Source organism: Schistocerca americana, chromosome 5, assembly GCF_021461395.2.
Source record: "Schistocerca americana isolate TAMUIC-IGC-003095 chromosome 5, iqSchAmer2.1, whole genome shotgun sequence".
In the NCBI taxonomy this organism is placed as follows: Eukaryota; Metazoa; Arthropoda; class Insecta; order Orthoptera; family Acrididae; genus Schistocerca; species Schistocerca americana.
In genome coordinates, this window is record NC_060123.1 from 744,374,169 (window position 1) to 744,397,215 (window position 23,047).

Here is a 23,047-nt window from a genome sequence, read left to right on the forward strand (position 1 = left end):
GATGATACACAGAAATCGCATCGGAATTAAATACAAAAGGCACAATGCCGCCTTAAGTACAAGAATAGAGACTCTTCTTACAGTCGGTGCTTTGAGCATTCCCTTTGAGACCAGTATTAGTTTCCGATACACCACTGCAGGTTCAATGTATTCCTTGGAACTTCACATTGACGATGAAACACAGAAATCGCATCGGAATCAAATACAAAAGGCACAATGCCGCCATAAGTACAAGAATAGAGACTCTTCTTACAGTCGGTGCTTTGAGCATTCCCTGTGAGACCAGTATTAGTTTCCGATACTCCTCTGCAGGTTCAGTTTATTCCTTGGACCTTCACATTGACGGTGAAACACAGAAATGGCATCGGAATTAAATACAAAAGGCACAATGCCTCCTTAAGTACAAGAATAGAGACTCTTCTTACAATCGGTGCTTTGAGCATTGCCTGTGAGGCCAGTATTAGTTTCCGATGCACCACTGCAGGTTCAATGTATTCCTTGGACTTTCACATTGACGATGAAACACAGAAATGGCATCGGAATTAAATACAAAAGGCACAATGCCGCCTTAAGTACAAGAATAGAGCCTCTTCTTACAGTCGGTGCTTTGAGCATTCTCTGTGAGACCAGTATTAGTTTCCGATACACCACTGGAGGTTCAATGTACTCCTTGGAACATCACATTGACGATGAAACACAGAAATCGCATCGGAATTAAATACAAAAGGCACAATGCCGCCTTAAGTACAAGAATAGAGACTCTTCTTACAGTCGGTGCTTTGAGCATTCCCTGTGAGACCAGTATTAGTTTCCGCTACACCTCAGCAGGTTCAGTTTATTCCTTGGACCTTCACATTGACGATGAAACACAGAAATGGCATCGGAATGAAGTACAAAAGGCACAATGGGCCTTAAGTACAAGAATAGAGACTCTTCTTACAGTCGGTGCTTTGAGCATTCATTGTGAGACCAGTATTTGTTTCCGCTACACCTCTGCAGGTTCTTTTTATTCCTTGGACCTTCACATTGACGATGAAACACAGAAATCCCATCGGAATTAAATACAAAGGCACAATGCCGCCTTAAATACAAGAATAGAGACTCTTCTTACAGTCGGTGCTTTGAGCATTCCCTGTGAGACCAGTATTAGTTTCCGCTACACCTCTGCAGGTTCAGATTATTCCTTGGACCTTCACATTGACGATGAAACACAGAAATGGCATCGGAATTAAATACAAAAGGCACAATGGTGCCATAAGTACAAGAATAGTGACTCTTCTTACAGTCGGTGCTTTCAGCATTCCCTGTGAGACCAGTATTAGTTTCCGATACACCACTGCAGGTTCAATGTATTCCTTGGAACTTCACATTGACGATGAAACACAGAAATCGCATCGGAGTTAAATACAAAAGGCACAATGCCGCCTTAAGTACAAGAATAGAGACTCTTCTTACAGTCGGTGTTTTGAGCATTCCCTGTGAGACCAGTATTAGATTCCGCTACACCTCTGCAGGTTCAGTTTATTCCTTGGACCTTCACATTGACGATGAAACAAAGAAATGGCATCGGAATTAAATACAAATGGCACAATGCCGCCTTAAGTACAAGAATAGAGATTCTTCTTACAGTCGGTGCTTTGAGCATTCCCTGTGAGACCAGTATTAGTATCCGCTACACCTCAGCAGATTCAGTTTTTTTCCTTGGTCCTTCACATTGACGATGAAACACAGAAATGGCATCGGAATTAAATACAAAAGGCACAATGCCGCCTTAAGTACAAGAATAGAGGCTCTTCTTACAGTCGGTGCTTTGAGCATTCCCTGTGAGACCAGTATTAGTTTCCGATACACCACTGCAGGTTGAATGTATTCCTTGGAACTTCACATTGACGATGAAACACAGAAATAGCATCGGAATTAAACACAAATGGCACAATGCCGCCTTAAGTACAAGAATAGAAACTCTTCTTACAGTCGGTGCTGTGATCATTCCCTGTAAGACCAGTATTAGCTTCCGCTACACATCTGCAGGTTAAGTTAATTCCTTGGACCTTCACATTGACGATGAAACACAGAAATGGCATCGGAATTAAATACAAATGGCACAATGCCGCCTTAAGTACAAGAATAGAGACTCTTCTTACAGTCGGTGCTTTGAGCATTCCCTGTGAGACCAGTATTAGTTTCCGATACACCTCTGCAGGTTCAGTTTATTCCTTGGATCTTCACATTGACGATGAAACACAGAAATGGCATCGGAATTAAATACAAAAGGCACAATGCCGCCATAAGTACAAGAATAGAGACTCTTCTTACAGTCGGTGCTTTGAGCATTCCCTGTGAGACCAGTATTAGTTTCCGATACACCACTGCAGGTTCATTGTATTCCTTGGACGTTCACATTGACGATGAAACACAGAAATCGCATCGGAATTAAATACAAAACGCACAATGCCGCCTTAAGTACTGGAATAGAGATTCTTCTTACAGTCGGTGCTTTGAGCATTCTCTGTCAGACGAGTATTAGTTTCCCCTACACCTCTGCAGGTTCAATGTATTCCTTGGACCTTCACATTGACGATGATACACAGAAATCGCATCGGAATTAAATACAAAAGGCACAATGCCGCCTTAAGTACAAGAATAGAGACTCTTCTTACAGTCGGTGCTTTGAGCATTCCCTTTGAGACCAGTATTAGTTTCCGATACACCACTGCAGGTTCAATGTATTACTTGGAACTTCACATTGACGATGAAACACAGAAATCGCATGGGAATCAAATACAAAAGGCACAATGCCGCCTTAAGTAAAAGAATAGAGACTCTTCTTACAGTCGGTGTTTTGAGCATTCCCTGTGAGACCAGTATTAGTTTCCGCTACACCTCTGCAGGTTCAGTTTATTCCTTGGACCTTCACATTAACGATGAAACACAGAAATGGCATCGGAATTAAATACAAAAGGCACAATGCGCCTTAAGTACAAGAATAGAGACTCATCTTGCAGTCGGTGCTTTGAGCTTTCCCTGTGAGACCAGTATTAGTTTCCGCTTGTAGCGTTGCTCTTGGGGCACATAAATAAAAAGAATTGTTACTTTTTTTTTTTAATGTCGAAAAAATGAATATTTTGGTGGGCCACTTGGCAACAGAATCAGGGATTTATTACGCTATTATAATAACATACGTTGACCATTAAATACCTGAATAAGAGCAGCATATTGATATATATATATATATATATTTGAGATCGCTCGGAAGAAACATTATCATTTCTGTGCATTTTTATAGTCGCGATGTAGTCATACCCGGATCAACACTAAGGGACCAGAAGATTTATAGACTTTAAAAGAAATGCAACACTACACAATTAAAAAGAGTTGGTTCAGAAATAATAGGAAAACGATAAAGTTCCTTCTGCCTCATGCTGCGTTCGGCCCATCAGCGTGATCGTAATTTCTGATGAAGTAACACAAAAATAATTATCATTCAGTTAAATCAGGAGATGGAATCATCAAGGTTAATTTACGAAAATAAGCACACTTATCTTTAACACACGTTTTTTTAATGCTACGTACCTTTTCATATTAAATTACAATAGATGACCATTGTGGTTAAATACTTTATACATAACAGTCAAAATGTCCTCTTGATTCTGTCTGTTCGATATCAGTTACAAGAAACTACATCTTTTGTGATTGGAAAAAATAACAATTAGCATATTCACTCAATATTTTCACATCAAATATAATATACAGTTGTGGAACGCAGCAAGTCCGCGTCCGCCTCTCATGGAATACAAACAGTAAAAGGTGAGGCGCGAAAAGCCTCATTTGTCTTGAAACAACAGAATTCTTTTTTTATACCATTAATCGATACATGTACATAGAGATTTACTGGCACCGCGCAAGAACGGTAAAGATAAAGAATAATAGATTCTGTCGCTGCTATGCGATGATTCATTTCTTTTACTTTACAACTGTTCGATAACTTTAGGCCATCAGGCGTTTACTATTGAGCGTATATCAATGTTTGTGAGGCGAAAATTACTAATATTACACTGCCTCCCATGAGGAGGGAAGGAATACCGAAGGTATTACTTTCATCCTCATGCACATTGGAATATTTGTAATTTTTCGAGTGTAACATACAGGTTATTAAAAGTTTCATTTTATATTCATTCCATAATAAAAGAATTAACGTTTCAATTTGTAATTACTGACGGTGGATCATTGTGAATTTGTTCTGTATGTCTATCAGTGTTTGTATGGATTCAGTCTATCTTGATGATTGTTAAAATTAAGGCTATAAGTACACATATTTACAAGATTTATAAGGAAATAGAGTCACACTTCATTTTTCATCGTTGCAAAAGTAATTTGACTATCACAACTGGTACACAACTTTCAGTTTTGACAGTATTCATTATATTGTCATCGTCTTGTCGATTGATTGCCTTGTCCGTCGTCGCATTTAATTATACATTTATTTTCGTCGCACATACACTATTTATGATAGACTTGGATTGTAGAGCGGCCACTGGTGATGGCTTCGAAAAGGAAGTCCATATCTTTCACTTTCAGGGCTCGAGTGTGGCTCTCCGAATTATTTCACATATGAAACAGATAAAATGTCTTATATTAGAATAGCTTACAAAACTAATTTTATATACATGTGGGATGGGATATAGGAAGGATCGGATCCTTTGACGTATTTTCGTGTGCTTATTTTCATTCGTATCGTGACCTCTCGTCAAAGTTTACATTTCAACAGTGTTCAGAGGTGACCTTGTGACTTGCCTCTGTGTACAATCAGTCATTATAATAATTACGTTAACTTCTATATTTTAGAGTCTCTCGGAAGGTTTATGATACATACTAAATGTTTTCAGTACTGGGTGTGAATGTTTTTGCTACAGAATGTAGCGCACAGCAACTGTGTTGGCGGTTGAACGTTTACATTATTTCGTCACGTGGTGGCTGTCCGCCCCCACTGTTGCGAGCAATCTTGAAATTCAGTCTGTGCGCGCGCACGTGACCGGAGCTTTCTTGCAGAGCGTTGATTTCACGCTTGAGGTGCCGTGCGTCGCTTTTGTTCGGCGGATCGTGGCTTTGTGCTTTTTAGATTGCTGGAGGGAGCTTCTGCCACCGAAACTGCCTCACATCACTTCCTGTCCACTATCCAGTTACGGATTCACAGGTAAGTGGTAGTTACCGCTGCAACTGCATGTGTGGAATGACACTGATTATTACACACATCAACGAAATTGTTCACACCTATGGTGCAGTAGAATACTGCCACTGACAATCGTCGAACTTTAAAACTTCACTTGCACTGTGGTGAGCGTCTGCGTGAACGGTGTATTAACAGAAATTCTCGCGTCATAACATCACACGGTGTTTACAAGTTGATTTACATACTAATATTTACAAGAGTTCATTTAAATCGAGAAATAATCTAATTGACCACTTTGAATCAAAACAATTGTTTCTTAATTAGTCTTTTTTTTTTATTTAAGCCTACGGTCACAGGTAGGCTATTATGAGTCCTTTTTCTTTGACCGAATCCATTCCAATCTCCTTTACAAATTAATTTCATTTATAGTAATCTTTATCACGCTTGCTTATTCATTTTGTAGGACCAATACTTTTTTTTTTTAGTGCTCGTCTTGTTTAGTGTCAAAAGTTTTTCTCGTATGTGCTTGTCTTTAAAGAAAGTTCGAGGACAGATTTGAAAATAGCAATTCCGCCTCTGAGTTTCGTGTAGAAATACAAACAGTCGAAAAAAGAAAGGTGGGAAAAGCGGGCCTACTCGCGGATCGTCGACAGAATTTAAATTACTCCTCAACCAGGTCGAAAATTTAATTTACCTTGCGCATTACAAAAGCAATATGCGCGTCGCGAACCTACTCATTTTTATATGTAGTGCCTCACTTCCTAAGCACACGTGCATCTTTACAAGTTGATCCTGAGGAGTGGATAGGATCAAGGATCTTAAAGGATTTGCACTTAGGAAAGGGATTCAATAATCACATAATCACATAATCACAGAGAAAACAATAAATATTGCAGTGCACACTTAAAATAAAATCTATCACTTCAAGCATGTATATCTAATATGTATCTTGCTGCAGCTTGCTTACTACTCTTTGCTCATTTCTTAGACTAAGTCAAGTTTATGCATTACGCATTTGGGTATTAATTATCATTTGTATATATATATAAGCCTCTCACTAGAGTGTTGTTTTTTTCTGCTGTCGCTACCTGTGAAGCTTGGGCGAGATCCTTATTATATGTGCTGCTAGCTTGTGAATTTGCAGTATCGCTAATGCTCAATAGTACCGTGAAGTTGGCATAATAAACCATGTTACTCATATCTTCTTTGACTCAGCTTGTTTATAGTCTGGACTCATCTTACTTTGCGTTATACAATAAACTTCCTTTTTATTCCATCACGCTTTTACTTAAGGTTAACGTCAGGCCTTTTTAGAACAATTGCACTGCGTCATCAATCTGTTCATGCTTAATCCTAGGTATCTGTTCACTTCAAAGAGATGTTATTTTATCGCTGGCACAGCACTGTGCTGGAATTTACAAGTTAAATCTACCGACTGTTTTACGCTAACAGGTGGTGCCTTATTTACGTCACATTTGAAAATAGGGAATAACCTCATGGAATCGAATCCTTCTCACAACTTTCCTCTTTTGCCTGGACGTTTAAGTATTTCCTTTTAAAACAGGTAATTAATTTGTCCTCGATTAAATTTCACTTACTAATACTAAGCACATATAATCATCATTTTCATATTACTATTTAGGGAGAGAAGTGCATTATTCGCTCCTTCCTGCTCATTCTCAAATTACTATTTAGCGAGAGAAGTGCATTATTCGCTCCTTCCTCTTTCCTCATTTTAGTACCTCGGGGCTAATTAATACCTCTCGAGTACATCATTTTCCTTACATACTAACTTATAACTAGAATTGAAAATCGCCTCTAGGACATGTCCTCCTGTTTACATAAAGATTATTCATGTAAATACTTGTCTGCAACTTATTCTGTATTTTATTTTCCAGACACGTTGTTTTGATACATAAGGTTTCCTTTTAGCACCGGTTAACGTCCGTAGTCAGTTCAGTTCCGTTCTTGTTACTCATTGGTTAATCCTGATCTCCAATACCTTAGAATTTTCTTACAGCTTAAATTAACTTAATTCCTGGCGTTATAAAATTTTCTTAAATCTTGATGGTGGAACAATCCTTTGATTTTATTCGTGGCAGGGTCAGATAACAAATAGCTACCAATGTGTGGTTTCCTCATTATCACAAAGGGACCTTCATAAATGTGTTGCCACTTACGATTCTTCTTTAACAACAGGGATGGTTTAAAGTGAGTCCTGACTAATAACTAACTCCAAGAAACTTCTGCAGATGCTCTTCAAGAGCCTCTGGTCTCGTTCTTATAGGTACTATAATTTTATTGATTAATCTTGCATCTAGGACTAGCCTTACGCTACCATCTGATTTTAGCACAGACAATAAAGGACTCGAATACGGTGAATGAGATACTTCTATCACATTCCAGCGTAACATTTTCTTGATCTCGCACTTGACAGCTTCGCGTCTCGCATATGGAATGGAATAGCTTGTTCTACAGTAGGTTGAATGGGGCAGGACATCCATTCGATATTCAAAGCCTTTTATTAGTCCAGGTTTCTTAGAAAATACTTGAACGTAATCTGTTAACAAATTGTAAAGCTCATTCTTCTGTTGTTTGGATAATTCAATGGACTCACTAGCTTTACCGTATAATTCATTCTGACCGGGAATTAGGTCTTTATACTCATCGTCATTAACACTTTCAAGATCTGTCATGTCTTCTGTCTGACTGTACTGTTGTCTTTTAGTCCATGGCCGTACTGCTGTTTGAAGCACCCCAAAGTTTGTCTTCACCTTACTTCTTAACAAATTTACAGTTACTTGTTGCTGGCTCGCTACTAGAGTACAGATTCCACACTCGATGTCAATTTTAGCTTTCGTCTGCCTCAAGAATTCCATACTCAGGATACATGGCACTGATAGGTTTTTAACAATAAGAAAAATGCACGTTACTGAAATAGACTCTATCTGGATTTGAAGCTGAGTCTGAAGATTTACACGTTGTGTTAGTGGACCAATTGCTCCCGATATGGTGCAACCTTGAATTGGAAGTGATAAAACTTTGCATACAGAGGATATTTGCTTAAATAAACATAAAGATAAGACATTTATATTAGCTCCTGTATCTACAATAGCTGTTACAGGTATGTTGGCAATTGATACCCTTATGGAAGCTTGAACTTGTTCGTCCCATACGTCATCATTGTCTTTCGTCTCAGTGTCTGCTACTAGATCATCCCGTAAGTTTGTCTCTTTGTCATACCTAATTGCTTTAATTTCGTGTGGACTAAGGGACAGGGTGCCCCCATTCAAACCTGCAGCATCCTCTAGGAGGCTCAAAGGTGCTGCTTTTAATTTTCCGCTCGACGCTTACTTTCCTGCTGATTTATATTTCTTAATGTTTCTTCCGTCTGGAACTGGTGTTGGTTTTGTGGTACGAACTCGGTTGGAAACGGATCTTGTTGTCCTGGCGTATTCGCTTGCGCATAATAAATTTGCGTATTATGCGGGCGTTTAGGCTTCAGAGTTCCCGAAGGTCCGTTCGCTTGTTGCGTGAAGTGTATATTTTGTGGCTAAAAGGTATTTTGCTGTGGCTTGTGTTGATTGTAACCGTTACTGAAAGGTGTACATTGGTCTCCACCTTGATTATGCCATTTATTTCTTTTCCACTGACGATTTGAATCGTAAGACTGATCGTTTTGATAATTACCGTTGATCGGTTGCGTGTTTCCATATTGCTGGGGCTGTGTGCTATAATGTGTATTTTCGTACTGAGGTGGTGACGAATTATATATTGGATTGTATCTCTGGCCGTTATTGTACTTATTTTTGTATTTGCTGTTGGAGTACGTAGTGTGTTTATTTTTGAAACCGTTGTGGGGTTGGTACTGGCTGTCGCTGTGACGCGCTTTCGCTCGGCCACCATTGTTGCCTGCGTATTCTGTATTGTGCTGGCCGCCTGCACTGAAGTGGGCGTTGCCAACATCAACTCTAGCGTCCTCGTAAATCAGATCTAACGAGTCTAACACAAATAGGAAAGTGTCCGTATCGTCCTCAGACACGTTTACTAACTTTTCTCTGATCGCAATCGGTAGCTTAGTTTTTAGAATCATAATAACGTCTTTGGCGGTGATCGGCGAATCCCAGAACTTGATTTTCGCTAAATACTTTTCAAAATATCTTCTCAAACTACCGCGCTTACTGTTAAACACTTCGGCGTTGTAAACCTCTTTTCTCAGGCGCTGCTGCACACCAGAACTCCAGAATTTAGCTAAAAACATCTGTTCAAACTCTTTGTAACTTTTACAAGAGTCGACCATTTCGGTTCCCCATAATGCAGCATCGCCTACGATAAATCCACTAACAAATTGAATTCGCTGGCGGTCACTCCAGCTACTCGGGAAAATTCCTGAAAAATTTCGGAGGAACACTATAGGATGAATTTCTCTTTTCTGTGGGTGAAAGGTCGGAAAAATACGATGTTTGATCACGCTTTCCTCCTGCATCAAACTGACAAAAGTGGATGGGCTGGTAGTCTGGTTAACTTGTGCTTCTATAGAACTATGAGTTTGAGCGTTATCAAATGGTGAACGGTAATGTACCTGCTGTTGTTCATTACTTCGTGGTGAATTATTCCAGTTTCCTGACACGGGAGGTGGGGAATTTTCAACTTGACATTTTAGTGTACGAACTTCATCAACTATCTGTTGACGCCATTCAGGTAAATCTTGAGCTAACGCTCGTCTTATCTGGCCTAATTCTGACATCACCGTGTCTCCTGTTTTTCCAGGGGCTGCCAATATTTCAAAGGTCATGTTTTTGACAGTTTCCCTGAGTTCGTTCTTGACCTTGTTTTCTATGAATCCGTCTTTGTTTTTAATCCACTCTTGGTAGTGATCAGACAATGCTTCAGCATGTGCCTTAACAGTATTCTTTATTTGGTCCTCTACATTAAGAGTCTCAATCTGTTTCGAAAGATCATCAACAACATTCTCGATCGTGTCTACTGCGGTTTTAACTCCTTTGACCTCATCAGAGATTGCAGTATAATCTTCTTTTAAGGTCGCAGCTTGTTTTTGATATTCTATCACTTTTGAATTTATCTCCCCCTTGGCTGCTTCGATTTTTTCATCTAACCGTTTTGAAATATCTTCTATTTTTGACTCTACTTGTGTGTCAATTTCTAGCCTCATGATCGTGATCTGACTGCTGATTTGGCTTTGGACATTACCCAACAGGGTATTTAAATCAGCTGTTATGTCTGCCTTTAGTTCGGCCTTTACCGAATTTAACCGTGTATTTAGGTCATTTATCTCCGTTTGCAGATCTGTTTTTACTGAATTTATGTCTGTTTTTACCGAATTTATTTCTGTTTTTACTGAATTTATGTCTTCTTTTACTGAGTTGCACAGATTTGTAAGGACCTGATTTTTATTATGCCGTCTTTCGGCCTTCTCTTTTTCTTCGCGGGCCTTTTCATCTAATTTTTCCTGCTTTTCACGTTCCTGTCTTTGCGCCTCTCTCTGTCTTTGACTTTCGAACTTGCGTTCCATTATTGCTTCGATCATTGCAGCCAAGTCATTTTTTTCAAAAGCGGGAATAGTTTGCACACTAGGACCAGCTTCTAAAACTTCGGTCGAGGCTGCTTCTGCCTCCGCTCGTGTACCTATCGCGCGTGATCGTAATGGATAGTGAGGTCCATTCGCATCACCGCTGTCGTCTGGTTTTGTTTGTGTCCGCTGTTTACCGTCAGCCATGTTCATGAATTATTTGTCAAACGTCAAAATGCTACAGATATTGTTTGTCACTGCCGTCAGTCGTTTGTCTGTGACGTAGTGCTATGGCTTACTGGGACCTAAGATAAAATTTTAACTCTGGGTAACAACTGACGTTCATTTACGCCAAGAAGACAAGATGGTTCCTACTAATTACAAACAAATGAAATATCACACGTTTTACCAGTTTTGAGCGTAGTTATCCGCCATATCGTAATTTTTTTTTATGCACTGACAACAATGTTACACTTTCACTGAATTTAACTACGTAAGAATGGACTATGGACAAATTGAAATAAAGCTGTTTCAAGGCAAGGAAAGACAGGTTTACGTTCTGATCAACTCGAAAGATGCTACGTCACTACGAAAGCTTGGCTACTGCGTATAAAAATTTGACTTACTATGGCTGTCTTGATGGTGATACGGATGAATACTCGCGTTTTTTGGTAATTTCATCAATCGTTCTTCTGAATTAATTAATAGGTTTTCCCACTTCTCTTTCTCGGTTGAATTGCATCCACATGAAAAAATGAAACAGTTATTAGAAGAAGCAAAGAAAATTTTTTTAAACACATACATGAAATGATTTTTTGATCAAGTCCCTGTTCGGGCGCCAAGTGTAGCGTTGCTCTTGGGGCACATAAATAAAAAGAATTGTTACTTTTTTTTTTTAATGTCGAAAAAATGAATATTTTGGTGGGCCACTTGGCAACAGAATCAGGGATTTATTACGCTATTATAATAACATACGTTGACCATTAAATACCTGAATAAGAGCAGCATATTGATATATATATATATATATATTTGAGATCGCTCGGAAGAAACATTATCATTTCTGTGCATTTTTATAGTCGCGATGTAGTCATACCCGGATCAACACTAAGGGACCAGAAGATTTATAGACTTTAAAAGAAATGCAACACTACACAATTAAAAAGAGTTGGTTCAGAAATAATAGGAAAACGATAAAGTTCCTTCTGCCTCATGCTGCGTTCGGCCCATCAGCGTGATCGTAATTTCTGATGAAGTAACACAAAAATAATTATCATTCAGTTAAATCAGGAGATGGAATCATCAAGGTTAATTTACGAAAATAAGCACACTTATCTTTAACACACGTTTTTTTAATGCTACGTACCTTTTCATATTAAATTACAATAGATGACCATTGTGGTTAAATACTTTATACATAACAGTCAAAATGTCCTCTTGATTCTGTCTGTTCGATATCAGTTACAAGAAACTACATCTTTTGTGATTGGAAAAAATAACAATTAGCATATTCACTCAATATTTTCACATCAAATATAATATACAGTTGTGGAACGCAGCAAGTCCGCGTCCGCCTCTCATGGAATACAAACAGTAAAAGGTGAGGCGCGAAAAGCCTCATTTGTCTTGAAACAACAGAATTCTTTTTTTATACCATTAATCGATACATGTACATAGAGATTTACTGGCACCGCGCAAGAACGGTAAAGATAAAGAATAATAGATTCTGTCGCTGCTATGCGATGATTCATTTCTTTTACTTTACAACTGTTCGATAACTTTAGGCCATCAGGCGTTTACTATTGAGCGTATATCAATGTTTGTGAGGCGAAAATTACTAATATTACACGCTACACCTCTGCAGGTTCTTTTTATTCCATGGACCTTCACATTGTCGATGAAACACAGAAATCCCATCGGAATTAAATACAAAAGGCACAATGCCGCCTTAAGTACAAGAATAGAGACTCTTCTTACAGTCGGTGCTTTGAGCATTCCCTGTGAGACCAGTATTAGTTTCCGCTACACCTCTGCAGGTTCAGTTTATTCCTTGGACCTTCACATTGACGATGAAACGAGGAAATGGCATCGGAATTAAATACAAAAGGCACAATGCCGCCTTAAGTACAAGAATAGAGACTCTTCTTACATTCGGTGCTTTGAGCATTCCCTGTGAGACGAGTATTAATTTCCGATACACCACTGCAGGTTCAATGTATTCCTTGGAACTTCACATTGACGATGAGAACACAAATCGCATCGGAATTAAATACAAAAGGACAATGCCGCCTTAAGTACAAGAATAGAGACTCTTCTTGCAGTCGGTGCTTTGAGCATTCCCTGTGAGACCAGTATTAGTTTCCGCTACACCTCTGCAGGTTCAGTTTATTCCTTGGACCTTCACATTGACGATGAAACGAGGAAATGGCATCGGAATTAAATACAAAAGGCACAATGCCGCCTTAAGTACAAGAATAGAGACTCTTCTTACAGTCGGTGCTTTGAGCATTCCCTTTGAGACCAGTATTAGTTTCCGATACACCACTGCAGGTTCAATGTTCTACTTGGAACTTCACATTGACGATGAAACACAGAAATCGCATGGGAATCAAATACAAAAGGCACAATGCCGCCTTAAGTAAAAGAATAGAGACTCTTCTTACAGTCGGTGTTTTGAGCATTCCCTGTGAGACCAGTATTAGTTTCCGCTACACCTCTGCAGGTTCAGTTTATTCCTTGGACCTTCACATTGTCGATGAAACACAGAAATCCCATCGGAATTAAATACAAAAGGCACAATGCCGCCTTAAGTACAAGAATAGAGACTCTTCTTACTGTCGGTGCTTTGAGCATTCCCTGTGAGACCAGTATTAGTTTCCGCTACACCTCTGCAGGTTCAGTTTATTCCTTGGACCTTCACATTGACGATAAAACACAGAAATGGCATCGGAATTAAATACAAAAGGCACAATGCCGCCTTAAGTACAAGAATAAAGACTCTTCTTACAGTCGGTGCTTTGAGCATTCCCTGTGAGACCAGTATTAGTTTCCGCCACACCTCTGCAGGTTCAGTTTATTCTTTGGACCTTCAAATTGACGATGAAACACAGAAATCTCTCGGAATTAAATACAAAAGCACAATGCCGATTTATGTACAAGAATAGAGAATCTTCTTACAGTCGGTGCTTTGAGCATTCCCTGTGAGACCAGTATTAGTTTCCGATACTCCTCTGCAGGTTCACTTTACTCCTTGGACCTTCACATTGACGATGAAACACAGAAATGGCATCGGAATTAAATACAAATGGCACAATGCCGCCTTAAGTACAAGAATAGAGACACATTTAACAGTCGGTGCTTTGAGCATTCCCTGTGAGACCAGTATTAGTTTCCGATACACCACAGCAGGTTCAATGTATTCCTTGGAACTTCACATTGACGATGAAACACAGAAATCGCATCGGAATTAAATACAAAAGGCACAATGCCGCCTTAAGTACAAAAATAGAGACTCTTCTTACAGTCGGTGCTTTGAGCATTCCCTGTGAGACCAGTATTAGTTTCCGCTACACCACTGCAGGTTCAATGTATTCCTTGGACCTTCACATTGACGATGAAACACAGAAATCGTATCGGAATTAAATACAAAATGCACAATGCCGCCTTAAGTACAAGAATAGAGACTCTTCTTACAGTCGGTGCTTTGAGCATTCCCTGTGAGACCAGTATTAGTTTCCGCTACACCACTGCAGGTTCAGATTATTCCTTGGACCTTCACATTGACGATGAAACACAGAAATGGCATCGGAAGTAAATACAAAAGGCACAATGCCGCCTTAAATACAAGAATAGAGACTCTTCTTACCGTCGGTGCTTTGAGCATTCCCTGTGAGACCAGTATTAGTTTCCGCTACACCACTGCGGGTTCAGTTTATTCCTTAGACCTTCACATTGACGATGAAACACCGAAATGGCATCGTAATTAAATACAAAAGGCACAATGCCGCCATAAGTACAAGAATGGAGACTCTTCTTACAGTCGGTGCTTTCAGCATTCCCTGTGACACCCGTATTAGTTTCCGCTACACCTCTGCAGGTGCAGTTTATTCCTTGGACCTTCACATTGACGATGAAACACAGAAATGGCGGCGGAATTAAATACAAAAGGCACAATGCCGCCTTAAGTACAAGAATAGAGACTCTTCTTACAGTCGGTGCTTTGAGCATTCCCTGTGAGACCAGTATTAGTTTCCGATACACCACTGCAGGTTCAATGTATTCCTTGGAACTTCACACTGACGATGAAACACAGAAATCGCATCGGAATCAAATACAAAAGGCACAATGCCGCCTTAAGTACAAGAATAGAGACTCTTCTTACAGTCGGTGCTTTGAGCATTCCCTGTGAGACCAGTATTAGTTTCCGATACACCACTGCAGGTTCAATGTATTCCTTGGACCTTCACATTGACAATGAAACACAGAAATCGCATCGGAATTAAATACAAACCGCACAATGCCGCCTTATGTACAAGAATAGAGACTCTTCTTACAGTCGGTGCTTTGAGCATTCCCTGTGAGACCAGTATTAGATTCCGCTACACCTCTGCAGGTTCAATGTATTCCTTGGACCTTCACATTGACGATGATACACAGAAATCGCATCGGAAATAAGTACAAAAGGCACAATGCCGCCTTAAGTACAAGAATAGAGACTCTTCTTACAGCCGGTGCTTTGAGCATTCCCTGTGAGACCAGTATAAGTTTCCGATACACCACTGCAGGTTCAATGTATTCCTTGGGCCTTCACATTGACGATGAAACACAGAAATCGCATTGGAATTAAATACAAAAGGCACAATGCCGCCTTAAGTACAAGAATAGAGACTCTTCTTACAGTCGGTGCTTTGAGCATTCCCTGTGAGACCAGTATTAGTTTCCGATACACCACTGCAGGTTCAATGTATTCCTTGGAACTTCACACTGACGATGAAACACAGAAATCGCATCGGAATCAAATATAAAAGGCACAATACCGTCTTAAGTTCAAGAGTAGAGACTCTTCTTACAGTCGGTGCTTTGAGCATTTGCTGTGAGACCAGTATTAGTTTCCGATACACCTCTGCAGGTTCAGTTTATTCCTTGGACCTCCACATTGACGATGAAACACAGAAATCGCATCGAAATTAAATACAAAAGGCACAATGCCGCCTTAAGTACAAGAATAGAGACTCTTCTTACAGTCGGTGCTTTGAGCATTCCCTGTGAGACCAGTATTAGTTTCCGATACACCACTGCAGGTTCAATGTATTCCTTGGACCTTCACATTGACGATGAAACACAGAAATCGCATCGGAATTAAATACAAAACGCACAATGCCGCTTTAAGTACAAGAATAGAGACTCTTCTTACAGTCGATGCTTTGAGCATTCCCTGTGAGACCAGTATTAGTTTCCGCTACTCCTCTGCAGGTTCAATGTATTCCTTGGACCTTCACATTGACGATGATACACAGAAATCGCATCGGAATTAAGTACAAAAGGCACAATGCCGCCTTAAGTACAAGAATAGAGACTCTCCTTACAGTCGGTGCTTTGAGCATTCCCTGTGAGACCAGTATTAGTTTCCGCTACACCTCTGCAGGTTCAGTATATTCCTTGGACCTTCACATTGACGATGAAACACATAAATCGCATCGGAATTAAATACAAAAGGCACAATGCCACCTTAAGTACAAGAATAGAGACTCTTCTTACAGTTGGTGCTTTGAGCATTCCCTGTGAGACCAGTATTAGTTTCCGCTACACCTCTGCAGGTTCAATGTATTCCTTGGAACTTCACATTGACGATGAAACACAGAAATGGCATCGGAATTAAATACAAAAGGCACAATGCCGCCTTAAGTACAAGAATAGAGACTCTTCTTACAGTCGGTGCTTTGGGCATTCCTTGTAAGACCAGTTTTAGTTTCCGATACACCACTGCAGGTTCAATGTATTCCTTGGACTTTCACATTGACGATGAAACACAGAAATGGCATCGGAATTAAATACAAAAGACACAATACCGCCTTAAGTATAAGAATAGAGACTCTTCTTGCAGTCGGTGCTTTGAGCATTCCATGTGAGACCAGTATTAGTTTCCAATACACCACTGCAGGTTCAATGTATTCCTTGGACCTTCGCATTGACGATGAAACACAGATATCGCATCGGAATTAAATACAAAAGGCACAATGCCGCCTTAAGTACAAGAATAGAGACTCATCTTACAGTCGGTGCTTTGAGCATTCCCTGTCAGACCAGTATCAGTTTCCGATACTCCTCTGCAGGTTCAGTTTATTCCTTGGACCCTCACATTGACGATGAAACACAGAAATGGCATCGGAATTAAATACAAAACGCACAATGCCGCCTTAAGTACAAGAATAGAGCCTCTTCTTACAGTCGGTGCTTTGAGCATTCCCTGTGAGACCAGTATTAGTTTCCGCTACACCACTGCAGGTTCACTTTATTTCTTAGACCTTCACATTGACGATGAAACACAGAAATCGCATCGGAATTAAATACAAAACGCACAATGCCGCTTTAAGTACAGAAATAGAGACTCTTCTTACAGTCGATGCTTTGAGCATTCCCTGTGAGACCAGTATTAGTTTCCGCTACACCTCTGCAGGTTCAATGTATTCCTTGGACCTTCACATTGACGATGATACACAGAAATCGCATCGGAATTAAGTACAAAAGGCACAATGCCGCCTTAAGGACAAGAATAGAGACTCTTCTTACCGTCGGTGCTTTGAACATTCCCTGTGAGACCAGTATTAGTTTCCGCTACACCACTGCAGGTTCAGTTTATTCCTTAGACCTTCACATTGACGATGAAACACCGAAATGGCATCGGAATTAAATACAACAGGCACAGTGCCGCCTTAAGTACAAGAATGGAGACTCTTCTTACAATCGGTGCTTTGAGCATTCCCTGTGAGACCCGTATTAGTTTCCGCTACACCTCTGCAGGTGCAGTTTATTCCTTGGACCTTCACACTGACGATGAAACACAGAAGTCGCATCGGAATCAAATACAAAAGGCGCAATGCCGCCTTAAGTACTAGGATAGAGACTCTTCATACAGTCGGTGCTTTGAGCATTCCCTGTGAGCCCAGTATTAGTTTCTGATACACCACTGCAGGTTCAATGTATTCCTTGGACCTTCACATTGACGATGAAACACAGAAATCGCATCGGAATTAAGTACAAAAGGCACAATGCCGCCTTAAGTACAAGAATAGAGACTCTCCTTACAGTCGGTGCTTTGAGCATTCCCTGTGAGACCAGTATTAGTTTCCGCTACACCTCTGCAGCTTCAGTATATTCCTTGGACCTTCACATTGACGATGTAACACAGAAATCGCATCGGAATTAAATACAAAAGGCACAATGCCACCTTAAGTACAAGAATAGAGACTCTTCTTACAGTTGGTGCTTTGAGCATTCCCTGTGAGACCAGTATTAGTTTCCGCTACACCTCTGCAGGTTCAATGTATTCCTTGGAACTTCACATTGACGATGAAACACAGAAATGGCATCGGAATTAAATACAAAAGGCACAATGAAGCCTTAAGTACAAGAATAGAGACTCTTCTTACAGTCGGTGCTTTGAGCATTCCCTGTGAGACCAGTATTAGTTTCCGATACACCACTGCAGGTTCAATGTATTCCTTGGACCTTCACATTGACGATGAAACACAGAAATGGCATCGGAATTAAATACAAAAGGCACAATGCCGCCTTAAGTACAAGAATAGAGACTCTTCTTACAGTCGGTGCTTTGGGCATTCCTTGTGAGACCAGTATTAGTTTCCGCTACACCACTGCAGGTTCAGTTTTTCCTTAGACCTTCACATTGACGATGAAACACCGAAATGGCATCGGAATTAAATACAACAGGCACAGTGCCGCCTTAAGTACAAGAATGGAGACTCTTCTTACAGTCGGTGCTTTGAGCATTCCCTGTGAGACCCGTATTAGTTTCCGCTACACCTCTGCAGGTGCAGTTTATTCCTTGGACCTTCACACTGACGATGAAACACAGAAGTCGCATCGGAATCAAATACAAAAGGCGCAATGCCGCCTTAAGTACTAGGATAGAGACTCTTCTTACAGTCGGTGCTTTGAGCATTCCCTGTGAGACCAGTATTAGTTTCTGATACACCACTGCAGGTTCAATGTATTCCTTGGAACTTCACACTGACGATGAAACACAAAAATCGCATCGGAATGAAATACAAAAGGCACAATGCCGCCTTAAGTACAAGAATAGAGACTCTTCTTGCAGTCGGTGCTTTGAGCATTCCCTGTGAGACCAGTATTAGTTTCCGATACACCACTGCAGGTTCAATGTATTCCTTGGACCTTCACATTGACGAAGAAACACAGAAATCGCATCGGAATTAAATACAAAACGCACAATGCCGCCTTATGTACAAGAATAGAGACTCTTCTTTCAGTCGGTGCTTTGAGCATTCCCTGTGAGACCAGTATTAGTTACCGCTACACCTCTGCAGGTTCAATGTATTCCTTGGACCTTCACATTGACGATGATACACAGAAATCGCATCAGAAATAAGTACAAAAGGCACAATGCCGCCTTAAGTACAAGAATAGAGACTCTTCTTACAGTCGGTGCTTTGAGCATTCCCTGTGAGACCAGTATTAGTTTCCGCTACACCTCTGCAGGTTCAGTATATTCCTTGGACCTTCACATTGACGATGAAACACAGAAATGGCATCGGAATTAAATACAAAAGGCACAATGCCGCCTTAAGTACAAGAATAGAGACTCTTCTTACAGTCGATGCTTTGAGCATTCCCTGTGAGACCAGTATTAGTTTCCGCTACACCTCTGCAGGTTCAGTTTATTCCTTGGACCTTCACATTGACGATGAAACACAGAAATGGCATCGGAATTAAATACAAAATGCACAATGCCGCCTTAAGTACAAGAATAGAGACTCTTCTTACAGTCGGTTCTTTGAGCATTCCCTGTGAGACCAGTATTAGTTTCCGATACACCACTGCATGTTCCATGTATTCCTTGGACCTTCGCAATGACGATGAAACACAGAAATCGCATTGGAATTAAATACAAAATGCACAATGCCGCCTTAAGTACAAGAATAGAGACTCTTCTTGCAGTCGGTACTTTGAGCATTCCCTGTGAGACCAGTATTAGTTTCCGCTACACCTCTGCAGGTACAGTTTATTTCTTGGACCTTCACATTGACGATGAAACACAGAAATGGCATCGGAATTAAATACAAATTGCACAATGCCGCCTTAAGTACAAGAATAGAGACTCTTCTTACAGTCGGTGCTTTGAGCATTCCCTGTGAGACCAGTATTAGTTTCCGATAAACCACTGCTGGTTCAATGTGTTCCTTGGACCTTCGCATTGACGATGAAACACAGAAATCGCATCGGAATTAAATACAAAAGGCACAATGCCGCCTTAAGTACAAGAATAGAGACTCTTCTTACAGTCGGTGCTTTGAGCATTCCCTGTGAGACCAGTATTAGTTTCCGCTACACCTCTGCAGGTTCAGTTTATTCCTTGGACCTTCAAATTGACGATGAAACACAGAAATCGCTCGGAATTAAATACAAAAGCACAATGCCGATTTATGTACAAGAATAGAGAATCTTCTTACAGTCGGAGCTTTGAGCATTCCCTGTGAGACCAGTATTAGTTTCCGATACTCCTCTGCAGGTTCACTTTACTCCTTGGACCTTCACATTGACGATGAAACACAGAAATGGCATCGGAATTAAATACAAATGGCACAATGCCGCCTTAAGTACAAGAATAGAGACTCTTCTTACAGTCGGTGCTTTGAGCATTCCCTGTGAGACCAGTATTAGTTTCTGCTACACCACTGCAGGTTCAATGTATTCCTTGGACCTTCACATTGACGATGAAACACAGAAATCGCATCGGAATTAAATACAAAAGGCACAATGCCGCCTTAAGTACAAGAATAGAGACTCTTCTTACAGTCGGTGCTTTGAGCATTCCCTGTGAAACCAGTATCAGTTTCCGCTACACCTCTGCAGGTTCAGATTATTCCTTGGACCTTCACATTGACGATGAAACACAGAAATGGCATCGGAAGTAAATACAAAAGGCACAATGCCGCCTTAAGTACAAGAATAGAGACTCTTCTTACCGTCGGTGCTTTGAGCATTCCCTGTGAGACCAGTATTAGTTTCCGCTACACCACTGCAGGTTCAGTTTATTCCTTAGACCTTCACATTGACGATGAAACACCGAAATGGCATCGTAATTAAATACAAAAGGCACAATGCCGCCTTAAGTAAAAGAATGGAGACTCTTCTTACAGTCGGTGCTTTGAGCGTTCCCTGTGAGACCCGTATTAGTTTCCGCTAGACCTCTGCAGGTGCAGTTTATTCCTTGGACCTTCACTTTGACGATGAAACACAGAAATGGCGTCGGAATTAAATACAAAAGGCACAATGCCGCCTTAAGTACAAGAATAGAGACTCTTCTTACAGTCGGTGCTTTGAGCATTCTCTGTGAGACCAGTATTAGTTTCCGATACACCACTGCAGGTTCAATGTATTCCTTGGAACTTCACACTGACGATGAAACACAGAAATCGCATCGGAATCAAATACAAAAGGCACAATGCCGCCTTAAATACAAGAATAGAGACTCTTCTTACAGTCGGTGCTTTGAGCATTCCCTGTGAGACCAGTATTAGTTTCCGATACACCACTGCAGGTTCAATGTATTCCTTGGACCTTCACATTGACGATGAAACACAGAAATCGCATCGGAATTAAATACAAACCGCACAATGCCGCCTTATGTACAAGAATAGAGACTCTTCTTACAGTCGGTGCTTTGAGCATTCCCTGTGAGACCAGTATTAGATTCCGCTACACCTCTGCAGGTTCAATGTATTCCTTGGACCTTCACATTGACGATGATACACAGAAATCGCGTAGGAAATAAGTACAAAAGGCACAATGCCGCCTTAAGTACAAGAATAGATACTCTTCTTACAGCCGGTGCTTTGAGCATTCCCTGTGAGACCAGTATTAGTTTCCGATACACCACTGCAGGTTCAATGTATTCCTTGGGCCTTCACATTGACGATGAAACACAGAAATGGCATCGGAATTAAATACAAAAGGCGCAATGCCGCCTTAAGTACAAGAATAGCGACTCTTCTTACAGTCGGTGCTTTGAGCATTCCCTGTGAGACCAGTATTAGTTTCCAACACACCACTGCAGGTTCAGTTTATTCCTTGGACCTTCACATTGACGATGAAACACAGAAATCGCATCGAAATTAAATACAAAAGGCACAATGCCGTCTTAAGTACAAGAGTAGAGACTCTTCTTACAGTCGGTGCTTTGAGCATTCCCTGTGAGACCAGTATTAGTTTCCGATACACCTCTGCAGGTTCAGTTTATTCCTTGGACCTTCACATTGACGATGAAACACAGAAATCGCAATGAAATTAAATACAAAAGGCACAATGCCGCCTTAAGTACAAGAATAGAGACTCTTCTTACAGTCGGTGCTTTGAGCATTCCCTGTGAGACCAGTATTAGTTTCCGATACACCACTGCAGGTTCAATGTATTCCTTGGACCTTCACATTGACGATGAAACACAGAAATCGCATCGGAATTAAATACAAAACGCACAAGGCCGCCTTAAGTATAAGAATAGAGACTCTTCTTACAGTCGATACTTTGAGCATTCCCTGTGAGACCAGTATTAGTTTCCGCTACACCTCTGCAGGTTCAATGTATTCCTTGGACCTTCACATTGACGATGATACACAGAAATCGCATCGGAATTAAGTACAAAAGGCACAATGCCGCCTTAAGTACAAGAATAGAGACTCTCCTTACAGTCGGTGCTTTGAGCATTCCCTGTGAGACCAGTTTTAGTTTCCGCTACACCTCTGCAGGTTCAGTATATTCCTTGGACCTTCACATTGACGATGAAACACAGAAATCGCATCGGAATTAAATACAAAAGGCACAATGCCGCCTTAAGTACAAGAATAGAGACTCTTCTTACAGTCGATGCTTTGAGCATTCCCTGTGAGACCAGTATTAGTTTCCGCTACACCTCTGCAGGTTCAGTTTATTCCTTGGACCTTCACATTGACGATGAAACACAGAAATGGCATCGGAATTAAATACAAAAGGCACAATGCCGCCTTAGGAACAAGAATAGAGACTCTTCTTACAGTCGGTTTTTTGAGCATTCCCTGTGAGACCAGTATTAGTTTCCGATACACCACTGC